Here is a 25,201-nt window from a genome sequence, read left to right on the forward strand (position 1 = left end):
GCGATTGCCCTTCCAGCTGCAACCCAGTACTGGGAAACATCCATACACACTCATTCAAACACATACACTACAGTGAATTTAGTCTATTCAATTCATCTATAGTGCATGTATTTGGACTGTGGTGGAAATTCCTTCCATTTATACAGAGCTTTTCTAGACACTCAAAGTGCTTTACACAATGGGGGAACTTTCTCATCCACCACCAGTGTGCAGCATCCACCTGGATGATGCGACGGGAGCCATATTGTGCCAGACCGCACACCACACACCAGCTGATTGTTGGAGAGGAGACAGAGTGATGAAGCCAATTATGATATGGTTAGGATGGTTAGGAGGTCATGATGGACAAATTTGATGGTCACATTTGGCCAGGATACCCCTATACTTTTTTTTAAAGGACATCCTGTGATTTTTAATGACTACAGACAGTCAGGACCTCCAATTAACATCTCAGCTGAAAGACAGCACTCACTGAGCAGTATAGAGTCTCTATCAATATACTGGGGCGTTAGGACCCACACAGACTGGAGGTTGAGCGCCACTTCCGGCAGCAACCTAGCTTCCATGAGGTCTTCCAGGTACTTCCAGGTCTTCAGGCACTGACCAGGCGAGAGTTGTAGAGAGCTAGCTTTTGGCAATTTTTTAAATATAATTCAAGACAACTGAATTGGAAGTTCTAAAATAATCACAAAAACCAGCGCACTTCCGCATCGCAGAATAAAGCCAATAGGCATGAGCGAGTACCTGACAACCAAAATAACAATGATGGACTGCAAGCAGGGCTGACACATCCATTGAGACGACCCAGAAGACACTGCCAACCCCTTCACTTCCTGAACCGGTCACTTCCGTTTTCACTTTCGGGTTGAGGGTGGCGTGATCATCATGCTCCGGCCCTGACAACAAGACAAATACAGACACTATCAGCAACCTGATTTTACCAAGTAGGACATGTTCCTAGATTAACTTCTATGTTGATCCTGGAAGAACATTCTAATAAGCCAATCAGAACAGTTTATGTTATCTTTAGCTTATGGTTAGGTTTATGCATCTCCACATGATTGTTTTCCAACTATTCGTCACCTTAGATTTATAAGGTTCTATCTGATATTTTTGTCAAAATTGAGTTATTGACATATTCTTATTAAATGACAACCTATTTACATTATGTGCAAATTAAATAAAATTAAATGAAAAAACTTTAAAGCTCATTATCTCCAGATAATTCATAACACAGATAGAACCTTTTAATTCCAAGGTGATGTATTGTTCCCCTCTGATATTTAGAATAATTCACAGTTATGGTTGGGTTTAGGGGTAGGGAATAGGTATGGATTATATTTTCGAACAAAAAAGATGTTCCAGGATCAACATAGATGTTAATCCAGGATTGCAACATGTCACTGCAAGGATTCATACTCAGCATTTTTCGCCTTTTTCATAGATGTGAGAATTAGGTTTTTACATTTAAGTTATTTTGTAAACAAAATTAAAAAAAACAACAACTATAACCCAGATAAAATATATATGAAAAAGCAAAAGATCGGGTGTCATGGTGGTGCAGTGGGTAGCACAATCACCTCACTGCAAGAAAGTCGCTGGTTCGAGCCTCGGCTGGGTCAGTTGACATTTTTGTGTGGAGCTTGCATGTTCTCCCTGTTTGCTTGGGTTTCCTACAGGTGCTCCGGTTGCCCCCACAATCCAAATACATGCAGGATAGGTGAAATAAATAAGTTAAATTGGCTGTAGTGTATTAGGTAAAATTGTGTTATGGGTGTTTCCCAGTGTTGGGTTGAGGCTGGAAGGGCATCTGCTGCGTAAAATATGTGCTAGATAAGTTGAAGGTTCATTCCGCTGTGGTGACCCCTGATTTATAAAGGGGCTAAGCCGAAAAGATTAAAAAAGATCAACAATGTACTGTTATTTACAGTACACCAGTCTGCCACATTGGAGAGAAAAATGTAAACAATGCCACAGAACTGAATTTTAAACTCTGTCATCTAGTTTTATTCTTGAACGAATAAATGCTGATTATTTAACTGATTGTATTTTAGGCCTACATTACAACATTGATGCTGTAAAAGGGACCATATTAAGCTTTCACCAGAAGTTTATCCTGAAAAACACTAGCTGTGTATATACCCCATTAGTAGTTCTAAAGTTGTTGTATAAACGCATAACACATGATCATTGGTGATGAATCCTGGTAAATATTTAGAAGGGATACAGCTATGAACACACACACCATTCGTTCATTTATTTTCTTTACAGCTTAGTCTCTTTGATAATCTGGGGTCACCACAGCGAGATGAACTGCTAACTTATCCATCATATGTTTTACGCAGCGGATGCCCTTCCAGCTGCAACACATCACTGGGAAGCATCCATACACTCTCATTCACACACATACACTACATAGTTTAGCCTATCCAATTCACCTATAGACTGTGGGGGAACCGAAGCACCTGGAGGAAACCCACGTGAACATGGAAAGAACATGCAAACTCCACACAGAAATGCCAACTGACCCAGCCGAGGCTTGAACCAGCGAACTATGCTGTGAGGCGAACGTATACCCACTGCGCCACTGTGCAGCCGGACACACACACACACACACACACACACACACACACACACACACACACACACACACACACACACACACACACACACACACACACACACACACACACACACACACACACACACACACACACACACACACACACACTCACACCAAAATAGCATAAATTTTGGGACACTGGACAATAATACTACTTACTATTTTTGTGTTACTGTGAAGGTTGGGATTAGGCAAGGTTGTAAAAAATGCAATTTAATGGGTCTAATTTAATTATTAGTATAAATAGGCTAAAACACAAAATTGCTGTTTATTCATATGAATAATACACAAAATTGCTGTTTTTACATTATTGTGAGGGTTGGTTTTAGAAGCAGACGGTAATAAAATACAACTATTGGGTAATTTATTGAATCATATACATACTTTTCGGTTACTTCCGGCCGCAGCTGTATCCCTTCTAGCAACAACCGGCTAAATCAACATCGCGGTACTTTGATGATGCCACACGTGACAGTGACATGGCGTCGCGCCTTCTGAAAATTTTTAACCGGCATTTACAACGCATGCTCACGCCAATTGGTAACTTTTATCAGTTTTTGATACACTGTACGATCTTATTCGTAGGCCTACAGTTTACTATGATTTGATTACCCTCACCAAAAGAAAACTCACATTTTCATACGAACGACATCGTCTATGAATTCGTGTTCTATGAGTTAATCAGATTTCGATCTGTGCGCACTGTTGCAAGAAGTTGAACCACTCATTTTGTTGGAGTCGTGTGGCATAAAACAGCTGTGAGCTTCACGACTGTCGAGGTAAGAAATAACATTTAATATTTTTATTTTATTTTGTGGTCATTTTGGTTGCCAGATTTCTGATTGTATAACCCCCCAAAACAGCTCTAATCCACAAAACTAAGATATTTATTTTGTAAACATGTATGTGTACTTGTATGTGTTTGTGTGTGTGTGTACAATTAAAGTCAGAATTATTAGCCCACCTTTGAATTTATTTTTTTAAAATATATATTTCCTAAATGATGTTTAACAGAGCAAGGACATTTTCACAGTATGTCTGATAATATTTTTTCTTCTGGAAAAAGTCATATTTGTTTTATTTCGGCTAGAATAAAAGCAGTTTATTTAACACCATTTTAAGGTCAAAATTATTAGCCCCTTTAAGCTATATATTTTTTTCAATAGTCTACAGAACAAACCACAGTTACACAATAACTTGCCTAATTACCCTAACCTGCCTAGTTAACCAAATTAACCTAGTTAAGTCTTTAAATGTCACTTTAAGCCTGTATAGAAGTGTCTTGAAAAATATCTAGTAAAATATTATTCACTGTCATCATGGCAAAGATAAAATAGAAATGAGTTATTAAAACTAATATGTTTAGAAATGTGTTAAAACAAATCTGCTCTCTGTTAAACAAAAATTTGGGGAAAAAATAAACAGGTGATCTAATATATATATATATATATATATATATATATATATATATATATATATATATATATATATATATATATATATATATAGTAGCTCATATATATTTTTTCCTTTTTTTTCTTCTTCTTTTGGGCTGGGCAGATAAATTATATAATATTGAAACGTGATAAAATTTATAACAATGATAAGGTCTGGACTTTTTTGTTTTACTTTACATTGATCTAAGCAGATATGTGCAATATTGGGAATCTAAAAGTGTGTTGATATTGAATTTTCAGCCACTGCAATGTAGAGATTCGAGATGTATCGAATTATCGGCCACCAAAAATTTATCAGCAAAATATATGTTATGGCATTTAATGGACCCTCTAATTTTTGACGCTTGAGTCATTGTTGAGGGACTCTTTTAAATCTGTAAGCATTACCAACATATATAAATATATATTGTTATCATTCAGTATGGAAAATAATTTTTGCCGTATCGCCCAGCCCTATTTTTATGGTAAGTAATCTGCTACGTTACTCTTAGTTACTTTTATGTTACTTTTTTTTGACCTGGCTGAGGCTTGATCTCTTTCAGAACTTGTAGGGTTTTTTTTCTTCTTTTTCTTCTTCTTCTTTTTCTTTTTAATAGAGGAACTCTGCAATGAACACCACACTGTTTAACCTTCATTTACCATAAAAAAACCCAAAGAAAACATGTATGTTATCTTCTGAGAAATTCCTGACCCTATAGAGCTTTACATGCTGTATACAGATTATGAAAGTTTAAAGCAACGTGTTTGTACTTTTGTACTTTTTGCCTTATTAAAAAGTAAAATCACTGTTCATCAGATAATCAATCTTCTTTACCTTTTCTCCAATGTGTTCGAAATAATGAGAATAATTCCATCTTGACTTCTGTCTGTTCCTACAATGTGTGCAGGATTTAACGTGACTACGTTCATTTAAATACAGCATTTTTTTAAAGCAAAGTAACTAAACTAAAAAGTAACTTAAATATTATTACCTAATTTTTCAAAGTAGTGCATTGCTTTACTCATTACGAAGAAAGTAAAATCATTGCGTAATTTGAGTTACTTGTAATGCGTTACCCCCTACACTGATTGTGTGTATATACATCCATTCATCCATCTTTCTTTCTGAACTTTTACATAGCTCACTAATAAATACATAATTGCCTCTCTAATATAGTTTTCCATTTCAGTTGCTCTATAATCTGCTAATCAATTTTTACCTTTCATTCACCAACTGTTGCACTATTACTGATGTGAAATTCTGCATTATTCTCCTCCATTTCTCTTGTTGCATTAAAAAGCGTGTGAATGCAAATCAGACATTCATAGTTCAGCTTCTCTTAAGTGTAGAGGCAAGTCTGTGGCATCATGAGCCTTCAAAACCTGGCCCTGCTTGTCATGCTAATCTTCATTATTTTGTTCCCTTGTTAGAGGACCTTCCTTCTCTCATATGTTGGTTTTCCCAAACTGCTTCTCATGTCGGGCCGTTCCTTTATACGTATTCATGGATTTCTACTAGCGAGCGCATTACGCCTCGTTAAAACTCAATCAGGCTTTCTCAGTGCGACATGAATCCGTTCGCATGGGTCAAGGGGTCAGGTCTGGGAGAATATGACCCCATGGACAATAAATATAGTGGTTCATTTACGCCAGTCCGGCTCTTTGATTCGGACACAAGAGGGAACGAGTCGGGATTGAAACTGATGGTGGTGGGACAATAAAGATGGAGCACGAGCTGCTCAAAATAAAACGTTCTTCTAATTAGAGGATCCACCTGCATTGGGAAACGCGTGAAAGGAGGTGGGAGGGATGGAGCGCGAGTCCATGTAATGGCAGTTCTTTTGAAAACTGATTATTTGGCTTTTCTGTCACCCTCTGTTCTTGATTGGTGAAAAAAAACTTTTTGGGATTATGCTGCAAAAAAGAGGTTTAGCTTTTTATTTTTGAGATTAGGTTGAATAATAATGGGTTGAGTGTGGATTTCCTTAAAAAGATTCACATAATAAAGAAAGATTTACTGTTGATTTACTCATCCTCAGGCCATACAAGATGTAGGTGGGTTGGAACATTAAAGTAGAACATTAAATCTTAAGTCTTTGGTGATTCATAAAGTTGATGGTAAAAATAAAATAAGAAAAATAATAAAAAATAAATAAATAAAAGTACTGCCATCATAAAAACTTTTCAAGAGATACATTTGTACATCAAGTTACGTTTGTTTTACATTGAAATTACCTCAGATTACATTGATGATAGGTTAATTAACCTTTAAATGTAGATATTTAAATATGTTGCAATATAATTTCCACCTCTTTAGAAAAATTTCCGTCTTTATTGGTTGACATGCTGTCATTTTTTTATTACATAGACATGTTTAAGTTTACTGAGCCACCTTTGGAGAACTTTCATTCAATGTACTATGAATGAAATGCAATACAATGTATTTGATTTTAGTTTTTATTTTCTTTACTAGTAATTTTAATATTTTTTAAATCATTTTTGTCATTTCACATGTTTTAGTTTTTCCTTTTTTTAAAATCAAATCCTTTAGTAAAGATTTTAAACAAATTAATTTATTAGTATAATATTATTCAACTCTAGTTATTTTGCTATAAACTGATGCACTTTGATTTTATTTTCTTTACGAGTAACTTAAATGGCTTTTACAATTTTCTGTTGTATTTTTGTCTGAATAAATCCAGAATTTGATCAAACCCAATAATTTTATATTTTTATTTTATATGATTTTTATTATTGTCCAGCACTCCAAATATATATGAATATACCAGATGAATCCCTTAACGTTAGCGTAGTATCACCTTGGTACTGTATAAAAAAAAGTTACTATATACTTTATAAACAAAACTCTGCTCAATTTGACCCAGAAAATATCATGTTCTCCAGTCAACATGTCAACCAAATAGAAACTTTACATAAGAAACTTGCAATAATGCCTTCAATGACTACATTTCACATCAGCTTAAACCCCTGTTAAACAGCAGCAGATGGTAGAACAGAGAGAGAGGTGTTTCCTTTTGTTTGACAGCTTGCCTTGTAAATACACCTTCTTTAGGGCTTTCTTTTGCTTTTCTTCTTGGTCAGGTATAGCAAGCCTTTTTCCATGTCTACTGAGGGAAAATAATCTGTCCCTGTCTGTGTCACTCAACACAGGAATCGATCAAAGGAGCCAATCGGTTTATTCCGACCAATTAGTCCCCTTTTTGGCCCTGAGCATTGGCTTAAAGGAGCTGACCATAATCATCGGCTCTACCTGATAATTAGTTGTAATTCTAGTCGCTGACACGGCTTAAGATCCTCATTTAGAAGGCTTGTCACTCTGGGGGCGGGATGAGCACAGAGAACGGGAAAGGCTTTTTCCTCTGCTTAAACACGGCAGATGTGTTCGTCTATTGATTACATCCTTACTCCATATTGAGCGACGCACAGCTGATGGGAGAGCTGGGAAAAAGAGGACTGGCCAATTGTAAGGTGAGATGAACGTGTTAATGAAGAGAAGCACAGTCGAGGCCTGTTCACATCAAGCAGTTTTTTATTTCATATGTAACTAGTTTTCTATTGAAGGTATTTTCATTCAAAGTAAAATAACTCAAATTGAGCAATATTATACAAATAAATTAATTTACTAAAAATCTTCACTAATGGATTTACTTAAACTGAAATATTTAAAATGACAAAGAATTGAAACATTTTTTTTTATTGCTTGCGAAAAAAATAATAATTTTATAAAAAAATATAAAATATTTACAAACGTATAGTCATTAGATGCATTATTACAAGTTTCTTATGTAAAGTTTCTATTTTTTAGTCGAGAATGTATTTGTTTAGATTGCAGCTATGCAGTTTATTTATAAGGACAGTGCCTATTTTAAAATATTTATCATTTCTGAGAGACAGTGTCTGCGGCCATCAGCTGTTGTCTATCCACAAGATGGCGACAGAGACCTCATAATAAGCTTTTAGACGATTGAACAGCGTAATTTCCATCTAAAGCGGATCAAATCATTATTATACCGGTAAGTGTTATCTCTCTCTTTTGTATGTTGTAGTGCTGTATTTATACCATATAATTGTAGTTTATTGAGTGTGAAATAGGACTCGCAAATCTGGAATCTGTGTTGTGTTGGCAGAAAGAAGAAATGCCCGCATGTGTTCACCGTTTTTCCTTATTGTAAACACAACAACAATCTGGTAGTGATTGTGCTGTTATTTTGGGGGGTAATTATTGTGATTAATCCGATTTCAACAGAGAAATACTTTAGACTTTAATACTGCAGGGAGATATCTCATTGCATATTACATGACATCTCATGTCACGTTTTGCCTAGAATCTTAAAATGTAATCTTAAACCTGTTTTGCGCTAGAGAATTATTCAAATGCTATCTGTAAAGTGACGTTGGTGAATTAGTAACAGCTTCTGCTGTTCTGACATCAGTTGCAGATGTGAATGAATGGCGGAAGAAAGTAGTTCCTATTACAAAAGGACATTTAGACTCTCCGTGTTTGATTTTATTTTTATATATACAATTATGCTGTTGAACTGTTGTATAAACGCAATATCACACTCGCAGCCTTGCGTCATGGCTGCATATCATATATATAGAATAGAATTTAAATACAAAAACTGTTGTGTTTGGTCAAAAAGAAGTGAAGTTTAACAAACTAATTGTCAGGAGAGCATGTGATATGACTGATCGCGGCTGGCCTCTTATCTGTAACTGACAAGAGTTGCAGATATACAATCAGATTAATCCAAGCCTACAATAAATAGACTGATTTTACCCAACTGCCTATCTTCATTTTGGAAGAATCCCCCCTTCCACCCCATCTCCTCTTTTTCCTCCTTTTACAAGTGGCGGCTCTCGAGACCTATCTGATCTTTTACCCCCTTATATGCTTATTGACCAGGCGGGACCCCTGGGCTCAATTAACTCCGACCTTAGGATTCTGTCCTGGGACATAATGCCAGACCTGCTAATATTGTCAAGCAATATAGTTGTCTTTTCAAATACAAATATGCTCTTTGCTGCAAGTGTTTTATTTTAATTTGTAGAAAATAACAAAAAAGTAATAAAGTCATATAAATAAATGTATTAAAATTTTACAAGTGAATTTGCTAAATAAAAAATAAAGTAAAAAAGATCAAATGTTAAAACTTCAAAATTGAAGAAAACAGAACATTTTAAATTAAAACCAAAAACTAAAACTACAATAGTAAATGCTAACTAAAAAAGCTATACTTTTTTATTCTTCATTATTTTGATTCTGAAGAAAGTGCAGATGTGTTTTGAAATTAATAAATAACTAAATTTAAATTCCACACAGAAATTCCAAACTGACTCAGCCAAGGCTCGAACCAGCGACCTTTTTGCTGTGAGACAATTGTTCTACCCACTGCGCCACCATGACGCCTCTTATATCATATCATATCAACTAATTCTAACATATTTTAAAAGATATTTATGTGGAAGATCATCAAAAAAGTTTGATCAAATTTCCAATTTTCCTAAGATAAGATTCTTTAATGTTTAATAATTCAAAAGTTTTAGGGCAACTTTCATGTGATGAAAGGTGTTAAAATTTTCATTACCATATATCATCAATCTTTCAGAAAAATTAAAGGTATGTATATATATTTATACATTCTGTTCAGTTATTAGATGTGATTGGCGAATAGCCATGTGATATCCTGCAATATCAGAACTCTATACAACCTCTTTAATCTTGTGTATTACTCCACCCACATAGAGTGACAGCAGATCAATAAACTCACTACAGTTTGACAAACATTGCAGCTGTTGAACAAAATGTGCTTTTTAGGTGAGAATAGTTGTTGAGATTTCAACAATGCAGTTTATTTACAAGGATAGTGTCTATTTTAAATATTTATAATTTCGGAGATACAGCGCGTCGGCATCCATCAGCATGAGCAAAGACTGTTGACATTGTCCATACACTAGATGGCGACAGAGACAGCATAATAAGCCCTTAAAGGAGAAAAACTGAAACTTGTAATTTTAAACTATACAGTTGATCAAATCATTATAAAACTGGTAAATTAAATTCTAAGTCGATCTCTGTCTTTTGTATGTTGCTGCGCTGTGTTTATACCATATAATTGTAGTGTGTTGAGTGTGAGATGGCACTTGCATATCATGAATGTATGTATTTTATGTTGGCCACTCTTTGTGTAACCCTGAGTTACTTTTTGGTTTGTTTCTAATGAGTCTCCTGTTTTTGTTACTGCAGACTAGTTAAGTAAACGGAAAGAAAGAAGAAATGCCTGCATGTGTTTAGCATTTTTCCTTAGTGCAAACACAACAGTAATCTGGTAGTGTTTGCTTTGACATTTTCAGGTTAATTATTGTGATCTCCCGACTGCAACAGAGAAATACTGGGAAATCTCTGTAGACTGATGGCATTTCATGCCATTCAGCCTTATAATCTTAAAATGTCAGTAAAATTACCTATTTTTCTCATCACTTTAGACATTACGCTAGAGAATCATTCTAACACTAGCTCTAAAGTGAGCTAGTTAGTGAATGAGCAACGATTTCTGCTGTTCTGACGTCAGCTGCAGATGTAAATGAATGATGGAGGAAAGTAGTTCTTCATTCAAAAAGATTTTCAACAGTGCAAAACAGCACTGTTTCTATTTTATTATTTTTTAATGTAATTTATTCCAGTATTAGCAAAGCTGAGATGCACAAAAATAAATGAAAAAATATTATTTTAGTTATCACAATAGCTAAAAATAAAAAAAATCACAATATTTTCTTCTCAGATTTTAATATTCGGATTGAACATATATGCAAAACAAAGAAAACAAGCAAAAAAATAAAAGCTGTGTCCCGCCAGAAAGTTGTTTCCCGCCCAAATAAAGTTTCGCTAACCCCTTGTATCCTCCTTCCCACCCCCTGGTCTAGGGCAGAGGCCGAGCGTCATCTGTATGCGCTGCTGCCAGCGGTCCTTGTGTGTTTTTTTCAGAGGCCCCGTCGGATCTTGGAAGCAAAAAACAACAGATTAGTCATGATCTTATCCACCAAGTATCTGCCCCTTTCTTTTCTCCATCTGACAAGTGTCTGCGAGGGGGAGGGCCTGCTTTTCAGAGCCATCAGATGAACTTTACACCAGAAAAGGAGGTGGGCGACGGGGGGAGAGGGACGTCTTTTCAGTCGCCCTTCTCAGTTGCTAAGGTGGAAGGCCTCTCCATCTTTGCGCTCTTGTTGCTGGGGATGAAGCCTCTCTGTCAGTGGACAGCGGTTGCTAGGCAGGGCAGAAAGTGGAGGAGTGAACGCTATGCCGTCTGGCAGCATTGTTGTCTCGGCTGAAACATCTCTTTCTCCTGATGGCTGCTGAATGACAGGTCGGTTCGCACACCTCATGTGGGACCTGATTCCTTATGGAGGGACCCCAGACTTACTGGGTGGTACCGTGGAAAAAATCGCTTTGAATGCAGTGGGTTGAATATGGGCAGGGCAGATTTCCCTGATTGCTCTCTGGCTGATTTCCACTGTATGTCTATACAGAGGAGGATTCCTTTTATTATTACTTGGGCAAAAGGCCTCCTAAAAAACATATTTTAAAACTGTTTGTGATATGGACCTGTAAATCAGGGGTTCCCAAACTCTACAGCCCACGATCCCTAAATTTACAATGCCAGTAACTCACGACCCCCAAGTTTTTTGGAGGTGGTTATAAATATACAATTCTTGCACATACAATATAAACCCGAGCATATTGGCAACACAAAAAAGTGCAACAGTCTAACAACCATTTCATTTTTATAGCCATTCATTAATTTGTTTATTTAATATAAACTTCACCTAATAAGAGTGGTGGAAACAATGTTTTCAGCACATCTATTATTAGTTTAATTTTAGAGACTGCCAATCAGAGATCATTCTCAATGTTCAGTTGTGGCCTGTATTTATTTTTTATTTTTTTATGTATTTGATTGCCGGTAAGGGGTCCGAAAGTTTAACCTGGTGCTGTAAAATCAATCTGCTGCTGCTGCTGTTATTGCTGTGTTGTTAATCTAATGTAAACGCACCATTCCTGTGAAAAAAAATAATTGAAAGGCTGATAGTTTTTCATTTGCATGTTGTTTTTTAATATTAAAATCTACTATTTCTATCTTCTTTGGGTTATGGTTAAAATATGTCTAAATAGTAATAATAATATTCTAATAGTTTAATCAAATTTATTTGACTTTTGAAAATCACCAAATGACCCTGTAATTGTCCTGCGACTTAAAATGTCCTAAATTTGAAATAATGTTTTGTTGTAGGTCTTGAATCTTTTTTTTAAACAGGTCTTTCCTTTGTTCATGCTTTGCTACCCAATCTGGCCAAAACCCATATAATCATTAATCTCAATAAAACTTGAAACTTTTTATTTAAAAGGTAATTTTTACTTCTATTTATCATAATGTTTTAATTATTGTCCTTGCAATAACATTTGTTTAAAAGTGCTCCATGAATTTACTGCTAAGGACACCAACCTGGAAAGATTGCTGTGCAAAGATTTAGTTTATTAAAGTTTTTAAAACTTTAAAATATTTGTTCGTATTTTACCATTTATTTTAGGTGCATGAAGACAAAGAGCTTGCTTGTTTTTACACTATATTAGAAATATTTTGCTAAGAAATATCTGACATATTTTTTTTCAACTAATTTATTATTGTATTATTAAATACATTAAATTAAGCATTTTTGGACAGGGAAAATTAAAAATATTTTCTATCATGGCCATTTAAAAAATCCTTTAGCTCTTTATGAGTCTAATATAAGCCTGTCACGATATTTATTTTTTGTTGTAAGATATCCGCTTGTTAAGTGGTGACGTGTTGGTGACGTATGTAATATTGTTTCCGGGTCCAAGCCGCCACTCATTTGAGTTGAGAAATTATTTGTTTATGATCACTTTTAATTCATATCACACATTAAAGTAAATTTTTATATAAAGTCATAGTGTACACAACAATCTCTGGGCTGCTGCATCACAAATACCAAAATTTTAACAATTTATAAAAAAATGAATTACTTTCTGGCCATCGGATATTAGGCATGGACGTATAAATTGCAATTGTGATTTTCGAAAGTATTAAATCTCTTTGTAAACGTTTATTTTTACCATTTCATGAGTTTCCCCATACATATTGAATAGATTGCTTGAACCCGAAAGCCGCTTCGCGTGACATCACACTTAACAAGCGGATATTGAACCAAAATATATTGCAATAAATTATGTCATTGTCATTGTAAGACAATTTTATGCCATTCATTATAATGCCAGAATGACAATATAATAGCATCAAAATAGTACACTCTTCCAAAGAACACATCCTATTGTTCTCTTTAAGAATGTTTCACTTAATTATAGTCATTTTAACAGTTTAATAATCAGGCATTGAAATCAGAATGTGAAAGCGCATAACCTAAACAAATAATGATAAATGTTTACAAAAAAGTGCAAGGTACAAAGTAACAAAGGCTGTGATATCTGCTGATCTATTTTCAGCTGCCAGACACCCACATAAAAATATACTATTGTAATTTATAGTGAATATTTTAGTGTTTTTTTTAAACCATACTTACACTGACACCTCCAATAGAGATAGAGATGTTGCAGCTAGCACAATGTTGCTATAATTGGTTTGTATGGGTGATATAGATTGCTTCACCAAAAATTATTGAGGTCATGTCCATAAGTTGATATATTGATTATGTGACAAGCCTAGTCTAATATAAATTTCATTCTAAACAGTCTTAAAAATGTCTTAAATTCCTAAATTTAACTTGGTGAAACCTGCAGAAACCCTGAAAGAGCTATTCTATTTGTAAACAGTTCTCAAAAGAATATTTTATTTTCTTATTTCCATTTTGAAGAAGCTTTTGTGGAATGTAAGGTTTGGATGTTAAAGATAATGAGATTCATACATATAATTCAATTTGTCCTATTATACAGTGCTCAGCATATGTACAGTAAGTACACCCCTCATAAATGTCTTTTAAATTCATATTTTTAATAGAAAGCTATACAATATTACATTTGTGCATATACATTAGATTAGTCAGTACTGAAGCCAAATCTGGAGTTTATCTAACAAGATAACTTATAATAGCGATCCAAAAACTAGTACACCCACATTTATGTTATAAAAAATATTAAATACAAGTTTAAAAAAGAGGAAAATTCAAGAGAAGCAAAAAAATGTGTAGGTTATAATTGTTTTTGCAATATTTAGCTTGAATTTTATTGTATTTAAATTTCTAAATATGTTGACTAATATGTTGACTAAATATGGTGACTAAAATGTTATTTTCATAAATATATCTGTTTAATAAATCTGTTTCACTGAGAAATGGATAAAAATATTTATTTTCAAAATTGGGTGTACAGAGTTTTGCTGAGCACTGTATATTACATTTAGAATGCCATATTTGAGGTTTTAGCCAGTTGCGTTGCTGTTATCAATTTAAAAAGTAGAGAAAATCAAATTAATTTTAACTTGCACTACATTACATTTTTTTTTAAATAGATCAGAAGAACCTGTGGTTTTCACAGTGATACCATTGAAGAATTTTAGTTTCTTCCAAAAGATCCTTTAAATAAAGTACTTAAATTTCTTAGATTTTAAACTAAAGAAACTTTTTCTACTATAAATTATATAAATTATAATGCACAAATTCATTCGACACTCTTAAAAGTAATATTTATTTTTTGACATCAGTGGTTCCATGGGGAACATTCAATATCCATGAAACTCCTAATTCCATTAAAGGTTGTTTAAAGTACAGTCGATTTTTTTAATAACCTTTACACTACGAAATATATTTTTAAGAACTGTTGACCTAAAGGTTTTTTGAGGAACCAGATATACTGAAAAAAGCATTGCATTTACTTACATTCTTTTATGCTAAGTGATTGTAAACAATGGGCTAAATTTAAACAAATAAATTAAGTTGAACATTACTAACTATATTGTTTTAGTTTAAATTCAACCCATATAAATTGTTAGCAACAACTTACCCTAAAAAATGTATCAAAATCCAATAAATAATATTTTTCAATGTGGTTTTCTGAGTCATCACTGCAAAATCTTTATTACAAAATGAGAACTCATGAGAATTAAGAGAGAAAAAAGTCTAAATTGCAACGCAAAAGTCTAAATTGGTAAAATAAAATTGTGATGAGTTACAAGTTTAAAAAGTGACAATTACATTTTGCTTGTTTCAAATCTGAGAAAAATTGAAAGAGTCACAATCAGAAATGTTGGACATGAACTAAAAAAAAGTCATTAATTGCTCTCCCCACATCTCAATTAAACAATCCTGTGGTTTATAATTTATTTAAAATTTGGAAACAGGTTAGAAAACACTTTGTGGCAAACATGTTCTGTCTTAAGCTCACTGACAGAGAATCATTCATTTCTCCCTTCTCAAACTGACTCTCTATTTCAGGTCTAGTCAAGTAAAGGGATACACTCCTTTAATGATCTTGTCGTTGATAATTGTTTTTCAACATTTCAACAATTACAGCAGATATTTTATCTACTGAGTACCTTTTTTTAAATATCTACAAGCTTGCAGTTTTTCCCAAAGAATTTCTATAATTTCCCAGTAATACCCTGTGTCTATTTTAGCTATATTTGGTGTCAGTGATGATGCAGAATTATCTAAGAATCAACATACAGTGTTTAGATTTATAACCCTTTGGCACGTGGATTGATTTTACTGAGTCGGACATGAAAAGATACTCCATGCTGCTCAATATTGATAAAAAATGGAATGTTCTTCCTGCAACTTGAGAAGCTCAGACTTTCCCTTAAAAACAAAACTAAGAATTTCCACGTAATATGGAAATAATTCATTGAGTACTTTAACAAGATAGCAGTGATTGAACCCTAGTAGAAACACCTCAAATCCCCCCCTTTAGTGCTCTTCCCCCCACTTTTTTTTCAGTATTTTTAGTTCTTTTATACATATATTATTCACATGATATTACAACTTTTTCTTTAAAAGGAAAAAAAGTGCACATATTTAAAAGTTATAATTTGTACTGATGTAAAAAAATGTAATAAAGAGAAAAAAATTAAAATAAAGTTACAAATACTTTAAAATATGTTGTTTTCTTTCATAAAAAAACAAGCTTCCATAGGTCCAATTTGCCGCCTAATTTATCTTAAGCCTCTCAGGTAAAAACAGACAATATCCTGCTCAACGAGGGCCCCCAGACAGTCTCTTGCATCTAAACTGGGGTCCTGAGAATGGTCAACGGGGCCTCTACATACTAACTTTACAGGACATAAAGCAGAACAGCTAATGCACAATCACAACCCAGCCAGACTCCATTAAAGCATGCATATTCATATCTCTGCATGCGGCGCTGAGAACCAAAGAGCACGTGGGGCCCCTGGGAGCCGTCCTGGGGTTCCCAGAGTCTTGCTTCAGCATGACAGCACTACATAGGTTGCGCATGAGAAGAAACGCCCCCCGAGAGCCATTTAATAGGCACCGTCCCAGACAGAGCCTTGTCTGGACTTAGACTGAGCCACGTTGAAGTTCAAGAATACCAGACGAGGATGGGTGGAGCTCCAGGGGTGGAGTCACGGCCCTCCATTGATTTAAACCATTTTTGATTTTCAGAAATGCATGCTTTTGCCTCCCACTACCATTGGAGGACGCAATTCCCAGACACTAAGGTCAAAAAGTCAGTCTGAGGCAACTAATCTGCCACTTTCGTAGACTAGACTGCATTTCAGATGCGCCATCTATTGTGTTCAATCCTTGGGAATTCTCACACGCCGGCTGAAATTAAACCATCAAAATGAAGCCGTCGATACAGTCTAATCCCTCGAGCGTTTCAGGTTATGGTGTCTAAAGATTCCTGACATTGCTGCAATTGCAATAATTCATGTGCGCGATTGTATTCTCTATGACAGAGCATTTAATCTCTCCTTCAGACGTTATACATCACAAGTGTGTGACAGAAACACTAAGACGGGCCCGGGAGCACATCAATTTCCTACTGTAAGGATTTTCAAAATCATTGGTATCCTTAGGCTTTGTAAAAATGGATCATGCTACTGTAAGAAGCTTAATACATTGACCCTGAGCAATGGAACGAACCTATACGGCATAATGAGTCGTTTTAACCTTGCTCATACCTTTTACCGTGCTGATGGTTTGCGTCTGCGATACACTGTTATTCACTATTGCTAGCTGTTGAGGTGTCTGTAATGATTACTTGTGGGACTCATTTGGTGTAATGATTGCTTTGCATTGCGAAGGCAAGGAAGCATTATTGGCCCCGTCGACGCTCTCATATACTGCCAAACAAATTCCAGAGTGGCTACACGAACAGCGGTATGGAGTCAAGTGCCTTTCATGCCCTTCATAATCAACAGACCTTCACGAGGAACTCTGAAAGGGCGAGTGTTGTGGAGTTCAAGTGTTTGCTTTTCTTAAAACACAAGATGCTTTTTATTTCTATCTACAGTAGGTCTTGTTTAACTAATGAAGACCTGAAAGTGTTTGTAACAGCCTTTATTAAAAGTTTTAGCACATAACGTGTCATCAAAAACATTGGTTCATCCGTTTTTTTTTTTACTATTGTTATGGGATGTTCCCATGCAAATGTAAGATATTCTAAGTGGTTTCTAGGGTGATGCTATGCAGTTAATAGTTGCTAGGATATTTTGTATACAGTTGCTATGCTATACATTTTCTGGCTTTCTGGGTGGTTGCCAGAACATTGCATTGTGAATTTATTCTAACTGCAAGATCACTTGTTTTGAATAGACATTGGTTTATCTGTTTTTATTATTATTATTATTATTATTATTATTATTATGGGATGTTCCTATGCATGTATAAGGTATATTCTGGGTGGTTGTTGGAGTGTTGCTATGCAGCTACTAAGTTGCAAGGACATTTTGTATACAGTTGTTTGCTATACTGAATGGCCATTGGTAAATCTAGTTTTGTTCATTGTTTATGTGATGCAAAGCTTATTTAATTAGTAAGTAAAAGTACTGTCACTTGCCAAAATATAATGCAAGTAGAGTAAAAGTAGGTACTCAAAGTTTAAGTAAAAAGTAGCCCATATAAAGTACTCCTGAGCGATACACTACCTAACAAAAGTCTTGTTGCCTATCCATATTTAAGAACAATTTAACTTCTATTTGATCATTTGGTATTAGAAGTGGCTTATATGAAAGGCAAAGGCCTCTAGATTACGCTTACTTTACCAAAATAAAATATGATCATGCCTTGATTTTTAATTACTTAATTGGGACAGTAAGGTCTGACTTTGCTGAGACAAAAGTCTTGTCACTTAACAGAAATAATGTACAGTATAGCATAAAGTCATGCTGCAGTGGAAAAAGAGTTCATATTGTGTCTGACTCCCATGAGCTTGGAGGACTGCATCCATACATCTCTGCAATGACTCAAATAACTTATTATAAAGTCATCTGGAACGGCAAAGAAAGCACTCTTGCAGGACTTATATATATATATATTTATATTGATATAGATATTCATATATTCCGAAATTATCTACTAAAATATTTTACATACTAAGTGAAATCTGTGAAACCTAATTATCTTAAAACAATGGGGGCAACAATATGACATGTTTGACATGACATGCTTTGACATGTTTGGTCATGGAATTTGTACTAACAAGCTAAGAATTTTCTGCAGTTGGCACTAAAACCCAAGCTCGTAAAGCACTGATAGAAAACATACAATTTGTTCATGTGTTTGAAAACGTAACATTCTGTAGTACATTTAAACACATTATTTAGGGCCATTTGGCGATTTCAATCATCAGATGTTGCGCGATTAGCTACAATGTTGCTGGAGTTGGTGTTTATGTATGCGCCGATTATATATTGCATCACCAAAAACGATCATGTCCATGAGCTGTGCGATAAGTCAATATATTGATTATTGTGACCAGCCTACTTCCACATTGTACATGTTTGCTGCATTTAATGTATAAAGTGTTTGCATTTTGAGGTGGTTTTCTGATAAATTTTAATATGCACTATTTAATTGGACTGGAATCCCAGGACCAATTATTTTTAGACAATCACCATGTACAGGAAATAATATACTTTTATTTTACTAAACAAATGTAGTGACTGCAGGTTGAAGGAAAATAATGGAGTAAAAGTGCTGACACATCACTAAAAACGTTCACAGTTTTAAAACTACTTTTTAAGTATTTGTAATTCAATACTTTATACCGCTGAATTTAATGCATTATTATTTTATGCAAAACAATCTGCCTTTCCAAAATTATTTTTTCCATTATTTAAATTTCCTAAAATCCAAAAAATAAAGTTATTGTAATTTACTTACTCCCTATTTTACTGGCTTACAACCAGGGCCTTAAAGATATTTTTTCCCATAGCTTTTTTTATTGACTGTTTTTAATCAATTTAATCATATGTGTGTATTCTTCATTTTTAAATGTCATTGTTATCACCTATACCCCCACTACTGATGAGTCCGCCAAGCCATGTGCTCAGAGAAAACCAAAATGCCTAAAACCTGCTTTTTAAAGATCCTTTTTAAAATCCTGTCATAAAAAATGGCTCTCCGGCATATTTTTTTTCTTAGCTCAGTGGCACAGCATTTGAAAGGGTGTAATTATGGTTATGGACATAACACTAGGACGTCCCATTAGGGTGTAGTAGTTGGTGATTACACAGGTGCCATGTTGCAGAGCACAGACTATACTATTAAAGAGCATGACCTATGGAGAGTGTCCACTCATCTCTGCCAGCCTTAACGTCAAATGAGGGTTGATTACTAACCTCTGGCCGCTGGTCGGCTGCTGATTGACAGCCAGCTCAGTTTTTCCTACTGTTGCCCACTAAATGGGACCTTGCATGGTGTGCCTTGACAGATGTAGCAGGACATCACAGCTGAGCATAGAGAAGGAACCATACAGAGGGAACTGAGGAGAGTTAATCCCAAAAAAAAAAAAAAACGTTTTAGTCATCTAGTTTTATAAGTACAAAACCTACAAAAAAAATGGTCATGTGATCTGCTTGTTAAAGATCTGGTAACACTTAATAATGATCCATTAGTAAATGTTAGTCAAAATACACTCACCGGCCACTTTAATAGGTACACTATACTAGTACCTGGTTGGACCCCCCAGAACTGCCTTAATCCTTTGAGGCATAGATTCAACAAGGTACTGGAAATATTCCTCTAAGATTTTGGTCCATATTGACATGATAGCATCACACAGTTGCTGCAGATTTGTCGGCTGCACATCCATGATGTGAATCTCCCGTTCCACCACATCACAAAGGTGCTTTATTGGATTGTGGTCTTGTGACTGTGGAGGCCATTTGAGTACAGTGAACTCATTGTCATGTTCAAGAAACCCGTCTGAGATGATTCACGCTTTGCGTGTGAAGTAGCCATCAGAAGATGGGTACACTGTGGTCATAAAAGGATGGACATGGTTTGCAACAATACTCAGGCAGGCTGTGGTGTTGACACAATGCTCAATTGGTACTAATGGGCCCAAAGTGTGCCAAGAAAATATCCCCCACACCATTACACCACCATCAGCAGCCTGATCTGTTGATACAATGCAGGATGGATCCATGCTTTCCCCACCATCCGCATGTCACAGTAGAAATTGAGAGACTCATCAGACCAGGCAACTTCTTCCAATCTTCTATTATCCAATCTTTTATCGCAGAAGAGCATCTCTGAACACACAACATGTCGAACCTTGAGGCGAATGAGATACAGCAGCAGAAGACCACACTGGGTGCCACTCCTATCAGCGGAGAACAGGAGATTGATGCTACAATTGCACAGGCTCACCAAGATTGGACAAAAGTTGCCTGGTCTGACGAGTCTCTATTTCTGCTGCAACATTCGGATGGTAGGAACAGAATGTGGGGTCAACAACATAAAAGCATGGATACATCTTGCCTTGTATCAACTGTTCAGGCTGGTGGCGGTGTAAGGGTGTGGGGCATGTAATCATGGCACACTTTGGGCCAATTTGTACCAATTGAGCATTGTGTCAATACCACGGCCTCCCTAAGTATTGTTGCTGACCATGTCCATCCCTTTATGACCTCCACAGTCACCAGATCTCAATCCAATAGAGCACCTTTGGGATGTAATGAAACAGGAGATTCACATCATGGATGTGCAGCCGACAAATCTAATTCAATTTAATTGAATTGAATGATCTTAGTGGCCTGAGTGGTTCTCAGGATGTTCAAATGAAAGGTGGTTGTTAGGGTATTGCTATGCAGTTGCTAAATTGTTTAGTTGCTAGGGTGTTGCCATTATTAATGTTGTTGCCATTTAAAATGAGCTATTTACAATTTTTTATATTACAGAGCAAGGATTTTTTTTTCACAGTATTTCCTGTAATATTTGTTCTTCTGGAGAAAGTCTTATTTGTGTTACTTCAGCTAGAATAAAAGTAGTTTTTAATTAAAAAAAAAAACATTTTAAACTTAATATTATTAGCCCCTGTTAGCCCCTGACTTACTTAATTACCCTAACTTACCTAATTAATTTAGTTAAGCCTTTAAATTGCACCTTAAGCTAGGGCTGCATGATATTGGACAAATATGACATTGTGAATATTCTGTTTTTCTGCTATATTGCAACATGGACAATTTTACCAGCCAGCTTGAACAGAAAGAATTCAGTAAGATTGATTTGGATGATTCTGTAGAGGAGAGAATCATGCATAATATAATATAAACAAAATAAAAGCACAGATAAATGTGAAATAGACAGTGCTTTGTGCTTCTCTGGGTAATCTAACAATATTCAGGCACGGTAATTGAATAATCAAAATGTAAAAACCCTGTGTATCTTCATTGTAAAAATAATTCAATAAAAAAAAAAATCTGTTAAAGATATAAATTTGCATGGGTTTCCTCCAGGTGCTCTGGTTTCCCCCACATTCCAAAGAAATGCAGTATAGGTGAATTGAGTAAACTAAATTGACCGTAGTGTATGTGAGTGAATGCGAGAGTGTATGGGTTTCTCAGTACTGGGTTGAGGCTGGAAGGGCATCTCCTGCATAAAACATATGCTGGATAAGTTGGCGGTCCATTCTGCTGGGGTGACCCCTGATTAATAAATGGACTAAGTTTAAAAATAAAATGAATAAAGATAAAATTGGTACATTAATTGTGCCTGAATGCTTACAAATACACACGCATCTCTAATATCAACTCGCTTGGATAAAAATATCTCTGTTATATTGTAAATATAATAGTATTGTAAATACTTCTCTAAAATATGTTCTTTCTGAGTAAAAAAACAACAACTATTTCCCCCATTGAGCATATTATATTTTATTTATTATAAAGAAACATTTACACAATTTTGAAACAGTAGCTTTTGATGTGGAGGGTTCTTTTGTGCTGGAGGTACTGTTGCCCTAACAAACTAAATAAAATAGTCATACAAACCCCCGCAAAAAACAAACTTGTACACACCGTAGGAATGGTATAACAGCAAATGTTGGCGCTATTACAACCTTGACGTTTCCAATCCACAGTAAACCTTGAAAACGTTTATCGTCCTATGCCTACTTCTAGATCTCATTGTTGCACATTTCTGCTGTGTGATTGGCTCTTCGGCCAATATAGAATAAGAAAGTCCAGAGCTTATCATTGTTATCAACATATAATTTTATTGCGATTCGATATAATAATGTTTATCAGCCCAGTCCTAGTAGAGTGAGCTTAAAGGCTTGTTTCTTCATATTCAAACTCTCTCATCACATGTGCATGAATGCCAATGTTGCGCTGCAGCACCAGGCAGAAAGAGGGCAGCCGCTTCCTAGCCCAGCGCTGCAGGATAGAGGCCGATCATTGTGGAGGAGGAGGCAGGAGGAGCACCGTGAGGGTCTGGGAGTGTGTGTGTGTGTGTGTGTGTGTGAGGGGGTGTTTGGGTGAGAGGCGACAGCGTGAGTATTGTCCCAGCGCCTGACTCGCCACTCTCAAGAGGCTCGGGGTTCCCACGGTCCGCACAGCAAACAAACGCACCTCAGCCTTTCTTCCCCTCGCTTTGCAGTGATGTCATTAATTACCATCAAAATGCGTGCGACAGCGAGCGAGAGTGTGTGAGTCTGCTCGCGAGTGTATGTGCGTGTGTGTGTGAGAGAGAGAAAGAGCGAACGAGGCAGCCATAAAGAAAGGGACCATTGTCTGTGCTGAAATAAAGAAATCTCCACTGAACCATTGTAAATGGGTAATGCTGGAAAATGCACCAAAATGCCGGGTTTGGTGAGTTATAGTTGGGCTGTCACATCTTGTCAGGAGCCCACAAATAGTGATGTCCAAATGCAAACAGCCCTGCCCTCGGAGAGACACTGTACCCCTGTGATTTACTATATTCTCAGTTCTGTAACTCCAGGCTTGTATTGGGACATCAAAAAAGAGGGCGAGAATGATCCTCCTCGCCGCTGGCAAAGATACTGTGTGTGTGTGTGTGTGTGTGTGTGTGTGTGTGTGTGTGTGTGTGGACAATGATTCTTACAAGTTGGTTAAATCTGGCAAAACTTCTCTTGGTGAACATAAAAGGCCATGTGTTTGCTTTTGAGAGGTAAGGGTTTGGATTTCTTAAATATTACAGACAGATATTTAATTAGATGCATGGATGGATCAATTGATAATGGATTGGGGATGGGTTGATACATGTTAAATAGGGATGTCCAGATCAAATTACATGTTCAGAAATCAAGCCCGATTACGCAGTTTCAGACTCTATTGGAATTAGATGTTACCTCCCGAACAGGATAAGGGTAAATATTCTCCTTATTATTAAGCACATCTATAGTTATGCGGTGGCACAGAGTTAGACCTCGTTCTAGACTTCACACAGAAACAGCAATGCATGCGGCATGACATCACTTTGTTGCAGCGACTCTATTGGTTAAATGCAACAAGTTCAAACAGCAACAACAAACAGCAAACAAGATCACGAAAACAGCTTGAAGTCAAAGGCACGAGTATGTCTGCAGTCTGGAGATATTATAAAGTCGATGACGACAACATTTCCATAGCAAACTGTGAGTTTTTCCATAGCAACATTTCCATAGCAAACATTTCCATAGCAAACAAATAGGATTGTGCGAACTGTGGGACGTGTAGTAGGAGGTGAGCTTCCCTCCTTCCAGGACATCTACACCAGGCGGTGCATGAGGAAAGCTAAGAAAATTATCAGCGCTACAGCCACCCAAGCCATAGACTTTTCTCTCTGCTATCCTCCAGCAGACGGTTCTGCAGCATCCGATCACGCACCAGCCGGCTGAAGGATAGTTTCTTCCCTCAGACTATCAGGCTGATGAACACTTAACACACCCCACACAGACTCATCCATACCCCTCACTGCACACCATCAATATGTTGCATGCAGTGCACTTTAACCAATCTATACTTGAAACAATACTGCCTACAACTAAGTGGACACCTGTTCATTGTACATATCGCTGTCAATTTCACATTGTCATTGTATTTGCACTGTCTGTATTTTGCACTGTCTGGAGCCAGCACCTAAGCTTTTCACTCATCAAAGCACACATGCTGCTGATGATGTGACAATAAAAGGGATTTGATTTGATTTGAGATATGTAAACTTGGGATTGCCTGACAGGTATTTTAAGTTGAGGTGATATTTGTTTTTATATTAGATTTTTTTTTATATTTGTTGCACTAAAGTCCAAAAGTGAAGAATTTGTTATTTATTACTTGATTGTTCAAGCTACCTCACAGAAGTGCTCTGTTTGTTAACAGAGTTGTTGAATGTTAAAATAAGGTGAATTAAATAAAGAATAAGGAACATCCTGTTTTTTTTTTTTTTTTTGCTCTTATACTTTTTATGCATTATTGAAGTACCGGATCAGGTTTCGGTATCGGTTGATACTCAAATCAAATGACTCGAGGGCAAAAAATCTGATCGGGACATCCCTAATGTTAATATACTAGATTAATCTGTTTACTGATCAGTTATTCATCAATAGACATTTAAAGGGATGGTTCGTCTAAAAGCTTGTCATCATTCACCCTTTATTTGTTTCAAACCTTTATAAGTTTCCTTCTAT

At 35.9% G+C, this 25,201-nt stretch overlaps 1 long non-coding RNA gene across 1 annotated transcript in view; it reads left to right on the forward strand.

The window, feature by feature from the left end:
* The first annotated feature begins 3,028 nt into the window (after positions 1-3,028).
* The window catches only part of LOC141375317 (uncharacterized), a 41,148-nt gene continuing 18,975 nt past the window's right edge, over positions 3,029-25,201 (forward strand). The window contains exon 1 of the long non-coding RNA XR_015495414.1: positions 3,029-3,402. This is a non-coding gene — a long non-coding RNA (uncharacterized LOC141375317). The remainder of the gene's footprint in view (positions 3,403-25,201) is intronic.

This window comes from Danio rerio, chromosome 7 (assembly GCF_052040795.2).
Source record: "Danio rerio strain M-AB ecotype USA chromosome 7, GRCz13ab, whole genome shotgun sequence".
In the NCBI taxonomy this organism is placed as follows: Eukaryota; Metazoa; Chordata; class Actinopteri; order Cypriniformes; family Danionidae; genus Danio; species Danio rerio.